The sequence below is a fragment of the Rattus norvegicus genome, chromosome 13 (genome assembly GCF_021556685.1).
Source record: "Rattus norvegicus strain SHRSP/BbbUtx chromosome 13, alternate assembly SHRSP_T2T, whole genome shotgun sequence".
NCBI classification, from domain to species: domain Eukaryota; kingdom Metazoa; phylum Chordata; class Mammalia; order Rodentia; family Muridae; genus Rattus; species Rattus norvegicus.
In genome coordinates, this window is record NC_141546.1 from 7,436,010 (window position 1) to 7,450,402 (window position 14,393).

The following is a 14,393-nucleotide window of genomic DNA, read 5'->3' on the forward strand; positions in this document are numbered from 1 at the left end:
CTGAGGATCCTCCAGATTGATTTTCAGAGTGGTTGTACCAGTTCATAACTCCACCCTCAATGGAGGAGTGCTCCTCATTCTCCACATCCTCACCAGCATCTGATGTACCTGAGTTTTTTATCTTAGCCATTCTGACTGGTGTGAGGTGGGATTTCAGGGTTGTTTTGATTTAAATTTCCCTGATGTCTAAGGATGTTGAACATTTCTTTAGTTGCTTTTGGCCATTCGATAATTCTCAGCTGAGAATGTTTTGTTTAGCTCTGCACCACATTTTTTAATAAGGTGTTTTGTCTCTCTGGAGTCTAACTCCTTGAGTTCTTTATATATTCCCCAAGGGAATTGGATGCAGGGAACATTGGGATGGTAGCAGTTCCTTATTAACATTTCAATGTCAGATGTAATTTTTTTTTTATTTGCAGCCCTGACTACAAAAGCACTGATACAGCATTTGTAAGAAAAGGCTTCTTACACACCAAATATTAGCGGTCATATATTAGTTATTGCATTATTCCCTAAGATATTGTATTATAAATGTCAGATCAGAACCAATGATTGCTGACTACAAGATGAACACTTGTGTGTCATACTGTTGCTGATGTTTGTTGAGCATATGATGTGGCTTTTATTTATTCACATATTGATTTAATTTTGATAAACTTGAAATGTAATAAAGAATTATTGTCAGAAGTAAGACCGAAGAATAATCATCTAGCTACCACTAGCCACTCATAGATTGCTGTTTTATTTAATCTTTATCATGATTCCTTTCCATAGATATTTTTTCATATATAAAAAGTCTTGATCTCAAAAGGATGAATCTATCTATGAAGGTCAACGACTGATGCAGGAGCACTCATCAACTAGGTTCCAGATCACTTTCTAGACTATGTTGCTATCAATTGTAATTCTGGAATGCTATAATTGTTGGCTTATTTTCAGGCAAACAAAAAGGGTAAATTCTGCTCACATTTAGGAGCTTTAAATCCACAAAAGTGTGTTACTGTGTTTAATAAATATGATACTGTGTTCTGAATAACCTGAAGCACTTTCCAGATCATATTAAATTAGTTTCACTGTAAGTTCATTTCATAACCTATGGAATCTTAAAGAATCTGAGTGAGCCAGCATGTATGTAGAGCCAAAAGAAAATGACACACACAGCTTGTAATGAAGTGGGAAAGTTACAGTGCATAAGACATAACCATCAAGAAGGTAGTAATTGCCTGTAATGTCCTCCAACTCAGTAACTTGCTGAGAGCAAGAAGGTCTTTTAAAAAATATATTGGTTATTTTATTTACTTAACATTTAAAACAGTATGTCCCTTCCCAGTTTCCTTTCTCAAAACCCTCTATCATAGCCCCCCTCTCCAAGCTTCTGAGTGTACTCCCCCCATTCCCATGTATCTACACATTGCTTGCTATTCTAACCAATACTGGAGCATCAAGCCTTCAAAGGATGAAGGGCCTGCCCTCCAACTGATTCCAGTTACAGCCATCACTACTACATATGAACCTGGAGCCATGGGTCCCTCCATGTGTACTTTTTGGTTGGTGATTTAGTCCCTGGGATCTCTGTGCAAACTGGTTGATTGTTATTGTTGTTCTTCCTATAGGGATGCAAACCCCTCCGCTCCATCAGACCTGTCCCTAAGTTATCCATTGAGATCCCCATGTTCAGTCAAATGGTTGGCTGTGAGCATCCATATCTGTACTTGTCAAGCTCTGGAAGAGCCTCTCAGGAGACAGCTCTATCAGACTCCTGTTAGAAAGCACTTCTTGGTGTCAGCAATAGTGTCTGGGTTTGCTGTCTGTATATGGGACATATCCCCAGGTCGGCCAGTCTTTGCATGGTCTTTCCTTCACTTTCTGCTCCACAATTTGTCTCCATTTTCCATTAGACAAGAGCAATTCTGGGTTAAAGTTTTGGAGATGAATGGGTAGCCCCCTCCTTCCAGGGCCTTTGCCTAACCTCTATATGTGACCCCTATAAGTATATGCCCAGAGTGATATAGCTATGTCCTCACTAAGTAGTATGACCAATTTTCTGAGAATAAGCCAGACTCATTTTCAGAGTGGATGTAACAGCTTGCAATCTCACTAGCAATGGAGGAGTGTTCCTGTTTGTCTTCATCCATGCCAGCATCTGTTGTCACCTGAGTTTTTGATCTTAGCCATTCTGAATAATGTGAGGTGGAATTTCAGTGTTGTTTTGAGTTTCATTTCCCTAATGACAAAGGAAGTTTGAACATTTTTTAGGTGCTTCTTGGCCATTAAAGATTCCTCAGTTGAAAATTCTTTGTTTAGCTCTGTACCCCATTTTTAAGTAGGGTTATTTGGTTCTCTGGAGTCTAATTTCTTGAGTTCCTTGTGTGTATTGGACATTAGCTCTCTATCAGTGGTAGGGTTGGTAAAAATCTTTTTCCATTCTGTCGGTTGTGTTGGTTGTTTTTCCAATTCAGAGTATCCTTTGCCTTACAGGAGCCTTTCAACTTTTGTAAGATCCCATTTTAAATAGTTGATCTTAGAGCCTGAGGAATTGGTGTTCTTTTTAGGAAGTTTTCCCCCATGCTGATATGTCTGATGATTTTTTCCAAATTCTCTTTTAATATATTCAGTATACCTAGTTGTATGTGGAAGTCTTTGATCTTAAATATTACTCTCGAATACCCATTTGTTCTGGCCTACCAACATTAAATATTTGTCTCTGAAAAGTTATAAAAGACATTTTATGCAGAGAAAATACAACTTAAGATTTCTAATTATGAATGCTTTCATCTTGGCATTCATGATGCTCACCTGAATCACCTGACTTATAAACCCACTCAAGCCTATTTCTTTGTGTTTCCATTTTCCTCTGTGTTATTATTTTCTAGTATTAGTGATGTTCTTCCTCCTTACCTTCTCAGTTTCTTCATTTTAATCACTTCAGTAACTGGAAAGTGTGTATATCATAGAAAAGGTACATTCCCCATGTGATATGTTTAAGAAATTGTGAAAATATTATCTCACACAGACCAAGAACAAAATGTAGAAATCTGAAAAAGTTTGTTGCAAGTTGTATCTAACAATAATCAAAGTTGAGAGATCTCAGGGTTAGAAATAAGATCTTCACATAAAAAAGTCATACTGTAGAGATACCTATAAGCAAAGGTCTCTCCTGCTATACACAAGAAATATCTGTTTATTTGAAGATCTGTGAGTTATTCTGGGTGATAGAAATGAGGATGTAGGAATTACATATGTTGTCTGAAATCAAAACAAACATTAAAGAACAAGTAGTTTTGAATTCACTAGAACTTCCACAATTTGCATAGCAAAAAAGCAGTAATGGGAGCATGTTTTAGAGACATACACTAGTTTATAAATAAGGTTGACAGATTAAGTATAAGATGTCCATTTAATGTGGAACTTGAAAATAACACTGAATAACTTCTGTATAAATATATCCCAGCTATTATACGATGAATACTTATACTAAAAGAAGTCGTATCTGAAATCCAAAGGTAGTCAAGTATGCTGTTTTTTATATTCTAATTGTGTAACTTTTATTTCCAGAGATAGTTAGAAATTGCTTTTTCCAAATAATTTTTGTATTAGTTTTTGTTATATGTGTATATGTATATAGTGTATATGTTGCATGTGCAAATGTTAGTGCAAAAGCACAATGAACAAGCAAGGAAGCCAAAATATAATATCCAGTATTTCAGACATTCTCTTTTTTAATTTGTTACTTTAATACAGGGTGTTTCCATGATGAAGGACCTAGGCTGGTAATCTGCAATCCCCAGGGATCCTGCTGTCTCCATCTGTAATTCCTCATTGTTTTCCTGGTGGCCAACTTGCCTATATCTGGAATGAACTACAGTACAGAATTGAAGGGCTCACCTGTGATCCAGATCTTATGGCTAGAAGACCCAAGTTTCTCACCTGGATCTTAACATGGAGATCTTGAGGCATAGTTGCTATGAGAAGCTTAGGCCCAGGCAAGATAGTACATGCCTTTAATCACAACAGACTAAGGCAATGAGATTTCCAAGTTCAAGGTCAGTATGGGACAAAACAAATCCCACATCCAGGCATCCTGGTTCACACTTTTCTTTTTTCTTTTTCTTTTTTTTTCTTTTCTTTTTTTTTTTTTTCTTTTTTTTTTTTGGAGCTGTGGACCAAACCCAGGGCTTGCGCTTGCTAGGCAAGCGCTCTACCACTGAGCTAAATCCCCAACCCCTGGTTCACACTTTTAATCTGGGCCACACCTTCTGCTGGAGACCTACATAGGTACATTGGAAGAAGGAAGATTTACTCTTCACCTGCTTGCATTTACTTGCTAGCACATCTGTTAGAATATATTTCTACAGAAGAACAGCTGAAACAACTAGCTTGAGCAATTACTTGACCCTTGAACTTACCATTTACAGCTGACCAATTTTGTGGTAGCTCTTCTAGAAACTGTAGAGATAGATTCCCCTGAGGTAACACAGTCACATTTGTGTGTCAGACATCAAACCTATCACCTCCACCTAACACACTGCGGGTCCTCCAGGAGCAGAGGAAGCTTATCATAGAGTTTGTCAGGAAGTCTGCATTCCACATAAAAAGAGCTATCTGTGAGCAAGAGTTGGAGGGTGGGATCTACTGGAGACTCAACTGGAGGCAAGATATGACTTGAGCCCTGTTGTACAGGATACCACCCACCATCTTCCTCAAAAATTGTATATTCCTGTCACCCCACTTCTGGTAACAATTTGCTTATGTCAGAGTTTCTATTCCTGCACAAACATAATGACCAAGAAGCCAGTTGGGGAGGAAAGGAATCCAACTTTCCTCAAGCAATCCAGTAAGTAACATACTTCCATGGCTGATCCATCAGCTCCTGCTTTTTGATCTGCTCTGATTCCAGTCCTGACTTCCTTTGGTAATGAACAGCAATGTGGAAGTGTAAGCTGAATGAATCCTTTCCTTCTCAACTTGATTCTTTGCCATGATGCTTGTGCAGGAATAGAAACCCTAAATAAAACACCATCCTTTATACTCCTGTCTGTCCAATCTTCCCTTTGGTCATACTCAGCGTTTTATATGCTATGTGTTTATACTTGAGTCTTCATGCATATATAACACTTGGTCTTACTTACTGGGCCGTAACTGAGGAATTGATGTTCTTGTGAAAGGTTGATGGTGGGAATAAAGGCAAAGGGAACATGGAAAACTAAGTGAATTTGTTTCTCTTGAAAAGTGGGGATAATAAAATTAGGTACAGGATGGAAAGATGCATCAGTAAACTAAAAGCAATTTTTGGACCTTGTAATTGCTGCTCATTAGAGGATTGGTATTCATTCCCCAGGTACCTCTAATGTTGAACAGCTCTCAAGCTTTTTAGCTCCAGCTACAGGGATGGACGCACACAGATACAGACACACACACACACACACACACACACACACACACACACAACCTCTCTCTTTCTCTTTCTCTCTCTTGCTCTTTCTCTCTCTCTCTCTCTCTCTCTCTCTCTCTCTCTCTCTCTCTTCCTCTCTCATATGTTTTAAAGGTAAGTAAGTCTATTTATAGCAAACATTGAACACACTCTGTGAATGGATTGCTGAACCTAAAGTCATCTATTTTTTTAGGAGGGTTAAGCACAGAAATATCATACTCAGTGGATCCCTAATGTGTCTACCTCTCATGTAGACAGTGTGGTGAGCCTTTACGTAAGTGAATGTCGAGCACAGTTACCTCATATGTAGGGAATACTAAGAATAGGCACCTTCACTACATGAGATGCAGAGCCTATGTTGTTCCATGCTTTTGCCTGCTATGCATGAAATGCTGAACACAGGGTTGGCACACAGCATGTCTTCAATTCAGAATGAGAAAGTGAATGAAGAATTGAATAGAACACTCTTGGTATTAGAGCATATCCTGAAGAATCTCACTACTGTACAGCACAATACACTTACCACCAGAAGCCCAGTGACTTGTCTCATATGACAAGCAACCAGAACACAGTGACACAGCCAGCAGCCTACAGCACTACACTTTCTTCTTATAGCGAAGAAGTAGAGCTTCCCTAGTGCCATTTGTGCCTTTGAAAATGAGGGGCCTAGCCACATATTGCTGCAGATGTCAATTACAAACTAACATTTTACAGGTGGGTCCTAGGGAGGACAAGAAACCCTTATGCATCACTGTCTGGGTGGAGCAAGACTGTGAAGAACAGGAAACTGTATATGGGAATTAAGAAAATGTAAGTCTGACAGGACAATTTGTTATCTTTTTTACAACAGATTATTTTCTGAAAACTTTTATTTTTGGGTCCAAGATATGGGATTTTATATGGAAAGTAGCCCTAAAAAACTAAAAATTCATCAGATTTTTATGGAAAACATTTCTTCTTTGTCATAAGAATATAAATATTCCATATTGAATATCATGTTATTGCAATCTCTACCTTGGCTTTAATATTTTCCTTCCTGGAGAATGTAGCCCAGTTTTATGATCCTTTATGGAAAAAAAAGAAAGACCCCTTTAAATGTATTTTATATCATTTAACATTCCAAACCTATTATGAGCCAATATATTTATCTATGCTAACAAATCAAGCTAAAACTAAATTCTTTAGGATTGCAATGGAAATGTTTAGTCAAAGAATTTGGTGAATAAGAAAACATATGTATTTTCCCATATGCCTCTGCTACCATTTTCACATGATGCAACCTAGAGGTAGAGTGCAAAGAAATCCAGTGCTATTCTTTTTAAACTATGTCCACAAATATTTGCCCCAAATGTTATAAACTAATGTTGACACACAGCTCCTTAAGGATTCTTTTCTTGGGAAACTAAATCAATTACTTGTCATTGTATTTTTATACATCAGGTTCATGCTGTAACCAATGTTTTAAAATGAGACCTCTCCCTGCAGCTTACAAATAGTTCACAGACATCAGTTTCCTTTAGGTGTATTACCTACAGGGTCTACATATATAGGGCAACCTCTACAATGGCCTGTGTATAAACAGGAGATTTGGGATCCATAGCAAAATTACACAGGCTGATCTAGGTTCTATCAGAAGTTTTGGCTGCTCAAACTTTCCCTCCAATAAGGGGGCTGGAGCCTCATAATACTCAGAATGTAAAGCAACATTATAGGCTTTGAGAAGGCAAAACTGGCAAGTTTCACAAGGGACCTCTTCTGAGGATTTCAGAAGCAGGAAACAACTTGGGAGCTGGTGAGGCCATGAACAGTGGAATTGCCTTGAGTTCCTTCTACTTATTTAGCGGCTGCAAGTCATACAGAGAGCTCTAGGTTGCACCTTTTATGCATCATCAATGAGGCTGGGATGGGTTTTCAGTGACACAGCTGCTTTTGCATCATTCATGTTCCTATAGATAGCTTCTCACCAATTTCCAGTAACTAAAACCAAGTTGGAGTTTGATATAACCTCCATTTCAGCCTGTCATGGACTTTTTATTCAGGTAAGTAGACGTGTGTGTGTGTGTGTGTGTGTGTGTGTGTGTGTTTGTGTGTGTGTTTGTGTTCATTCTGTTCCATGAAGGTTCTCATACAATGTAGTACAAAAGGAAAACTCAGATTATGTAGGACTAAATGTTTCATTGGAGCTAAAGGGGTATATGCTGTTATCTGTCCCCACAAGACAGGGTATTTGACAAGAATAGAGTGAAATGACTTAGGGGTGGTTCCCCTGACGCACCAATCTTCCTCATTGACTTGGGTGCTATATGTTTCTCTCAGCAGAAAATATTTCTTGTTCTTCATAAACTGTTTTAAAATACCAAAGAGGAGTCCTTCCTCGATGAAAAGGGTACTGATATGTAGAGTTTAGTTCCTCTGAAGGCATGGTCCCTAGTGATGCTAAACAAAATGGAATATGACTTGGTAAAAATCATCCAAAATTGGCCAAAACGGTGATAGTATTTTTTTTTAACTTAAAAACAGTGTCCTCCTTTACTATACAACCAAATGTCTTTCCAGGCAAAAGGCCCTCTTGGTCATGTATGCACTATTTTCTTAATTGACTTAACAAAACATGGTGATTTGTAACTTTCTTGAGTGATTATTTTGACATACTACTTCTATAGTATTGAGAAAACAAGCACAGGAGAAGTGGTGTGGTTGGGAAGGTGGTCTTCAGATCCATCAAGGTTCAAAGAAAGTAGAGAAACAGAGGTGGAGATATAGAAGTGGATGCTGCTGATATAGATTATCAAGAAAGTTAATACTGACAATATGAAATATCACGCTAGTGTTTTCTGACTAGAGATCAAACTCATGACCTCTTCTTGTATGCTAGTCAAACCTTACCCACAGCTTAACCCATAGCTTATTGTAATTTTTTTCTTTGACCCTGTGGTTTATTCCTCTTTTGCAGTGATGTCACCTTTCTGGTGCTGGGGCCATAGAATAAGGGAGTGGAACTAACTGTCAAAAACTCTTTCCAAGAGAGTCAAGGTCTGAGGGTAGAGAAAAGGAAAATACATTATACAGAGATCGGATATATATTTGATTATTCAGTAATTAAAGTAAAATTTTTAGGAAGACTTAAAAACAACCATTTGAGACATAGGCATCCATTAGGAACATGAAGAAAATAGATTATGGAAAGAACTTAACTGAGGGGTGGTAATCCAAGTATTCTGAAAGCTGGAACTGGAAAATAACAAGGTTCAGGACAGGCTGAGATTCATGCTACATAGAGAGATGCCAACTTCAGCATAAAAATAAATAAATAAATAAATAAATAAATAAATAAATAAATAAATGTCTACAGAAATGAAAATATCTACATTATATTTTTATATTTTAAGATTGCAAATGAAGTCACAGAAGACTTAGAAACAAGGACAAAATTTTATAATTTTTTTTAGCCACCATCTAAATTCAGTATTTTTGATTATCTGCCAGGTGCTGAGTTCCTCATTATGATCCCGAGACAGAGCAGGAGCAAGATGAAAATAAGCAGCTGGTTGGTATTTAAAATATAGGTTAAAAATTAATGATACTATAGAGCTTGCCAATTATAAACATGTCCTCCAATTTTGGAGATGTGAGTGAAAGAGCTAAAGAAAGATGAAGGTCAGATCACAGTATAGTGCAAAAGTGAAATATAGTTAAAAACTGTTCTTCAACCATATCCAGAGTGTCTGCTCATTTCCAAGATAAGTAAATGTCCACAACCCAGGTAAACATTTTTGGCTACTGTAAACGCTCTAAATCCCTGATGTTCATTCCTGGATTTTCTCTGGCAAACGAGAATAGACAAGTATTATAAAAATACTAAGAAATTGACAGGAAACTAGATGAGCCAAATCAAAATAGCTGCATTCAAAATCAGGATAGCAATTGATACCTAGCTTTCTTCTGGTATTTCTATCATGTCACTACTATAGTGTGGAATGGAAATGTGGATCAGAGCATTTGCTCCTCTTGAAGAATACCCAGGTTCAGTTCCTAATACCTGTATGATGGCTCCTAATTGTCTGTAACTACAGTTCCAGGTGACATGATGCCATCTTCTGTCCTGTGGGACCATTGCATAGATGTGGATCACACATATATGCAAACAAAACATGTAGACTTGTAAAACAAAAGTAAGTAAATCATTTTAATTGGAAAGAAAGATCAGGGGTTTTATAGAAAGCAAGGTGCGAAGAATTGCCCCTGAGATGCACATTATCACTGCCTGAAGAAGAAAGCATTGTCTGAGGCAGCATTTTCTCACACATGTGTGACACATGTAAAAATGCCCTGAGACATTCTTCTAGCCCAGTATGCTACATTTTCATCTAGCTTCTTAAATGATTATTCCGGAAACTTCCTTTCCTCTTTGCCCTTATATGAATGTGAATTTTCTGTATCTCAGATGCTCATATGCAGTTGAGGGAGCTTCCTCTGTGTTCAGAGCCTTATCTTATTGGAGACATTAGACAGGTTTCCCATCTTAGATTTACACCTCAAAGAAAAAAAATCTTATTTCACTTATGGCATATACTAGATACCCACACAAAATTTTGCAGTGCTCATGATGAGATAATTAGCAATTACTTCACTTCCCACTGAGTGGCATGAGCTGAGGATTAGCTTCTTTCAGTAGATTACACATTAGAAAGAAGAATGTCAAGCAGCAGAGTAAAATAAGATGCAAAGTCTTCACATACAAGCATCTCTGCAGTACTAATGAGCCAGCTTTGCTGTCACACTTGCAACTAGCAGGATATGACCTAAGAATAAGTCAGAGGAACTTTCTGTTGGAAGAATTTTATTTCATCTCTAAATAGAAATGAAAAGTGGGTCAATTGGCACTTAATGAATCTATTTTAGTTCAACTGGAAAAAAATCAACTGTATTTTGGAAATAAACTCAGGGAAAGTTAGTCTTCTTATTTTACATTTAATTAAGAAACACACTTTATTATGAAGTTGACAAATATTTTTTCTCTGTCTTGTCTCTCTCTGCCTCTCTGTCTGTCTCTCTGTCTCTGTCTCTGTCTCTCTGTCTCACTGTCACTTTGTCTCTCTGTCGCTTCTCTCTCTCTCTCTCTCTCTCTCTCTGTGTGTGTGTGTGCGTGTGTGTGTGTGTGTGTGTGTGTGTGTGTGTGTGTGTGTGTGGCAGAAAACAAATTTGGTCGCCATTACTCAGTTAACACGTAACCCCAGTTTCAAAGTTTCAATTCAGCTTCATTCACTAATCTGGAATTTATCAAGTACTCTTGCCTGCTGGTGATGTTCAGAGATCTATCTGTCTCCATATCCTGAAGACTGGGTTTACAACTGTTTGCCAATATGTTTACCAAGCAAAGACTTTACTATGCAGTCATCTCTGATTCCCATGTTTTAAATAAAGAAATATTCTGTTGCTTTCCTATGCCATGAGACTACTTGTCTGATACATGCTCTTATCCACTTCAGTCTGTTTACGTCTTGATGTTTCTCTCCCTCTATCTCACTACATATTCCAATCCTACATTTAAAACCAAACAGTTAGAGGACTAGGCAACAAGCCAGAAGCAAGCTGAGGCAACTGATGAGATCACTAATTATTTATGTTAATCTGTGACAGGCTATATGCATTATTCATCTTGTACCCTTGATATATCATGTAGCACTTCTCCACATAACTGTGTTCAAAAGAAAGACAATAGGTACGCACCTATGTGCATACCATTATAGTTTACTTTCTTCCAGCTAAAACAAGATTCCTGAAACAGAATTTTATGATTTGAATGTAAAGTATGCCGCATAGGCTCTTGTGTTTGAATACTTGAACCCCAAATAGTGGTGCTGTTTGGTACCATTGTAGAGCCTTAAGGAGGCTGAGTATTGCTAGATGATGTAAGATCACTAGGAATGGGACTTAAGTTTATTCTGCCTAGTTCTGTTTTCTATCTACCATTTTATTCCTAATCAGTAGATCTGCTTCTGTGTCTGATTCCATGGTTCCTCCTCAGTCGTTCAATGTTTCTCCTACATGAGTAACTACAAAACTAAAATAACTCTTCCTTTCATTGACTTTTCTCAGCTACTTGTTATAACCTGAGACATAATAACCAAAGATAAGTCATACATGAGATAACTTTTTTTTTTTTGTAGCTGGGGACTGAACCCAGGGCCTTGCGCTTCCTAGGCAAGTGCTGTACCACTGAGCTAAATCCCCAACCCCATGAGATAACTCTTATGATAAACCACTTAATTTGACTAATGATGGTGAAGACTCACACTCTCGCTCTCTCCTTACCGCAGAAACACTATCATGATGCATATCCCCTGGAAGAGTAACATAAACTACTCCTTCCCTCCTTAGGTTTTTTGTAGTTATTTGGCTAGAGCAATGAGAAAAGTAATTAGGACAATTATCTATGACTTCAAACTCAGCCTGACACTGGAATGGCTGAGAATTACCTAAAGAAATGTTCAACATCTTTAGTCCTCAGGGAAATGCAAATCAAAACAATGCTAAGATTCTACATCACACCTATTTGAATGACTAACATAAAAACTCTGATGACAGCAGATGCTAATGAGGATGTGGAGAAAGAGGAACATTCCTCCATTGTCGGTGAGTTTGCAAGCTGGTACAACCACTCTAGAAATCAGTCTGACTGTTCCTCAGAAAATCACACATAATATTCCCTGAGGACCCCCTACACCACCCACGACATATACCTGAATGATGCTCCAACATACACCAAAATGCATGCTTTACTATGTTTATTGCAGCCTTATTTATAATAACCAAAAGCTGGGAAGAACCCCAATGTCCTTCACTGGAGGAATGGATACAGAAAATGTAGTATATTTTCCCAGTGGAGTTCTACTCAGCTATTAAAAAGAATGACTTTATGAGATTTTATGTAAATAGGTGGAACTAGAAAATATCATCTTGACTGAGGTAACCTAGACACAAAAGAGCACACATTGTATGCACTCACTATAAGTGGAAAGTTGCCCAAAATTCCAGAGCACCCAAGATATAACTCACAGCCCACATGAAGCTCAAGAAGAAAAAAGACCAAAGTCTAGATGATCAGTCTCTCATAGAAAGGGAAATAAAATACTCAGGGAAGGAAATACAGAGACAAAGTTTGGAGCAGAAACTGAAGGGAAAGTCATCCAGAGACTGCCTCACCTGGGGATCTACTTCATATAGAGACACCAAACCCATATACTTTTGCAGATGCCAAGATGCTTGCTGGTAGGAGTCAGATATAGACATCTCCTGAGGGACTCTGACAGAATCTGACCAAACAGAGGCAGATGCTTGCAGCCAATCATTGGATTGATCATGGGGTACCCAAAGGAGGAGTTAGAGAAAGGACTGAAGGAGCTGAAGGAGTTTGCAGTCCACAGGAAGAACCAACCAGACCTCCTAGACCTCCCAGAAACTCAACCACTATCACAAGAGTGCACTTGGAAGGATTCATGGCTCTAGCTGCACATGTATCAGGAAGTACTTGTTGGGCATCAATGGGAGAAGAGGCCCTTGGTTCTGTGAATGCTTGATATCCCAGTGTAGGGGAATGACTAGGAATGGAATAGGGAGAGAATGGATAAGTGGGGTGCACCCTCATAGAAGCAGGGGGAGAGAAGGAAAAGGTATAGGAATTTATAGAGGGGAAACCAGTAACGAGATAACATTTGAAATGAAAATAAAGAAAATATCCAATAAAAATTAAAAAAAAAAGAAGAGAGCAACAGAGAACATTCAAGAAAGTAGACAGCTTTGATCAATACCTGCATGTCAAAAGACTGTTATAGCTAATATCATAAAGCTTGTACCTATTAAGAAATTGACACCTGGCTTTTTGTCTGAGTCTAAAACTACAATAGATATTTAGTTACAGTGGAGGATTAACACTTACTTTTATTTAAAGAATTGATTCAGGAGCATAGTTACTTTTTCAGGAAGGTAAGTCCATCTCTATTGTCCTACATTATCTCTTTCACTGAATTATTTCTATAGGTTTTATTATTTGTTCTAAAGAAATACTGCATTTAACCCTTTTTTGATACTTGATTTCTGTCTCTGTACCTTCTGATGATGTGGCAAACATTTCCAAGCACAATTTCAGCTCTAGGACTATTTTCTTCTGTTTCCAATACTCCCACCTGTATTTTTTGTCTTATTTTTAGTAACATGTATTGGGTAAAACAAGATGGCTGACCATGTAAAGATATTTATCACCAACCCTGATATCCTGAATTGCACACTTGAATTATAGATGGTAGATGGATAGAATTGACGTTTAAAGCTTGTCCATACTTGTGTGGTGGCAGAAGCACATACACACATGGAGTGATTAATAGTTATAATTTTAAAGTTAAAAAAACACAGTGGCCATTCTCTCAGTTGTGTAGTGTTGTCTTATCATGGTTATACTTTTTTTTATTTTCTAGATTACTTGAGATTTTAAGCCCATTTCTTTGTACAGGTTAGATCTTCTGAGAAATGTCTTTTCAGACCTCTTATTCAATTTTGATTTTATTTGTGTTTTACTTTCCTTTTTGCTTTTGAGTTTTATTGATGTCTTATATATTTGAAGTATTCATTCCATGCTAGGCTTGCAAATATTTACCTCATTTTATGTTGTCTGTCACTATCCTGATTGTTTGCCTTGACGCGTACTGTTTTGTTTGATAGGAAGGGTGTTTTGTTTGAGCCAAACATTTCTTTTTTTTATTTTATGGTGGTTTTCATGTCCCCTCCCCCCCTTTCTGCTTCCATTTCTTTAATTCCTACACATTTCTGTTCATGAAGATACAGACCAGATTTCAACCTTAGATGTTGTTCCTCAGGCACCATCCACCTTGTTTTCTCATACACTGTTTGTTTCTTACTAGCCCAGCACTCACTTTCTAGGTGAAGCTGACTAGGCCCGAGAATT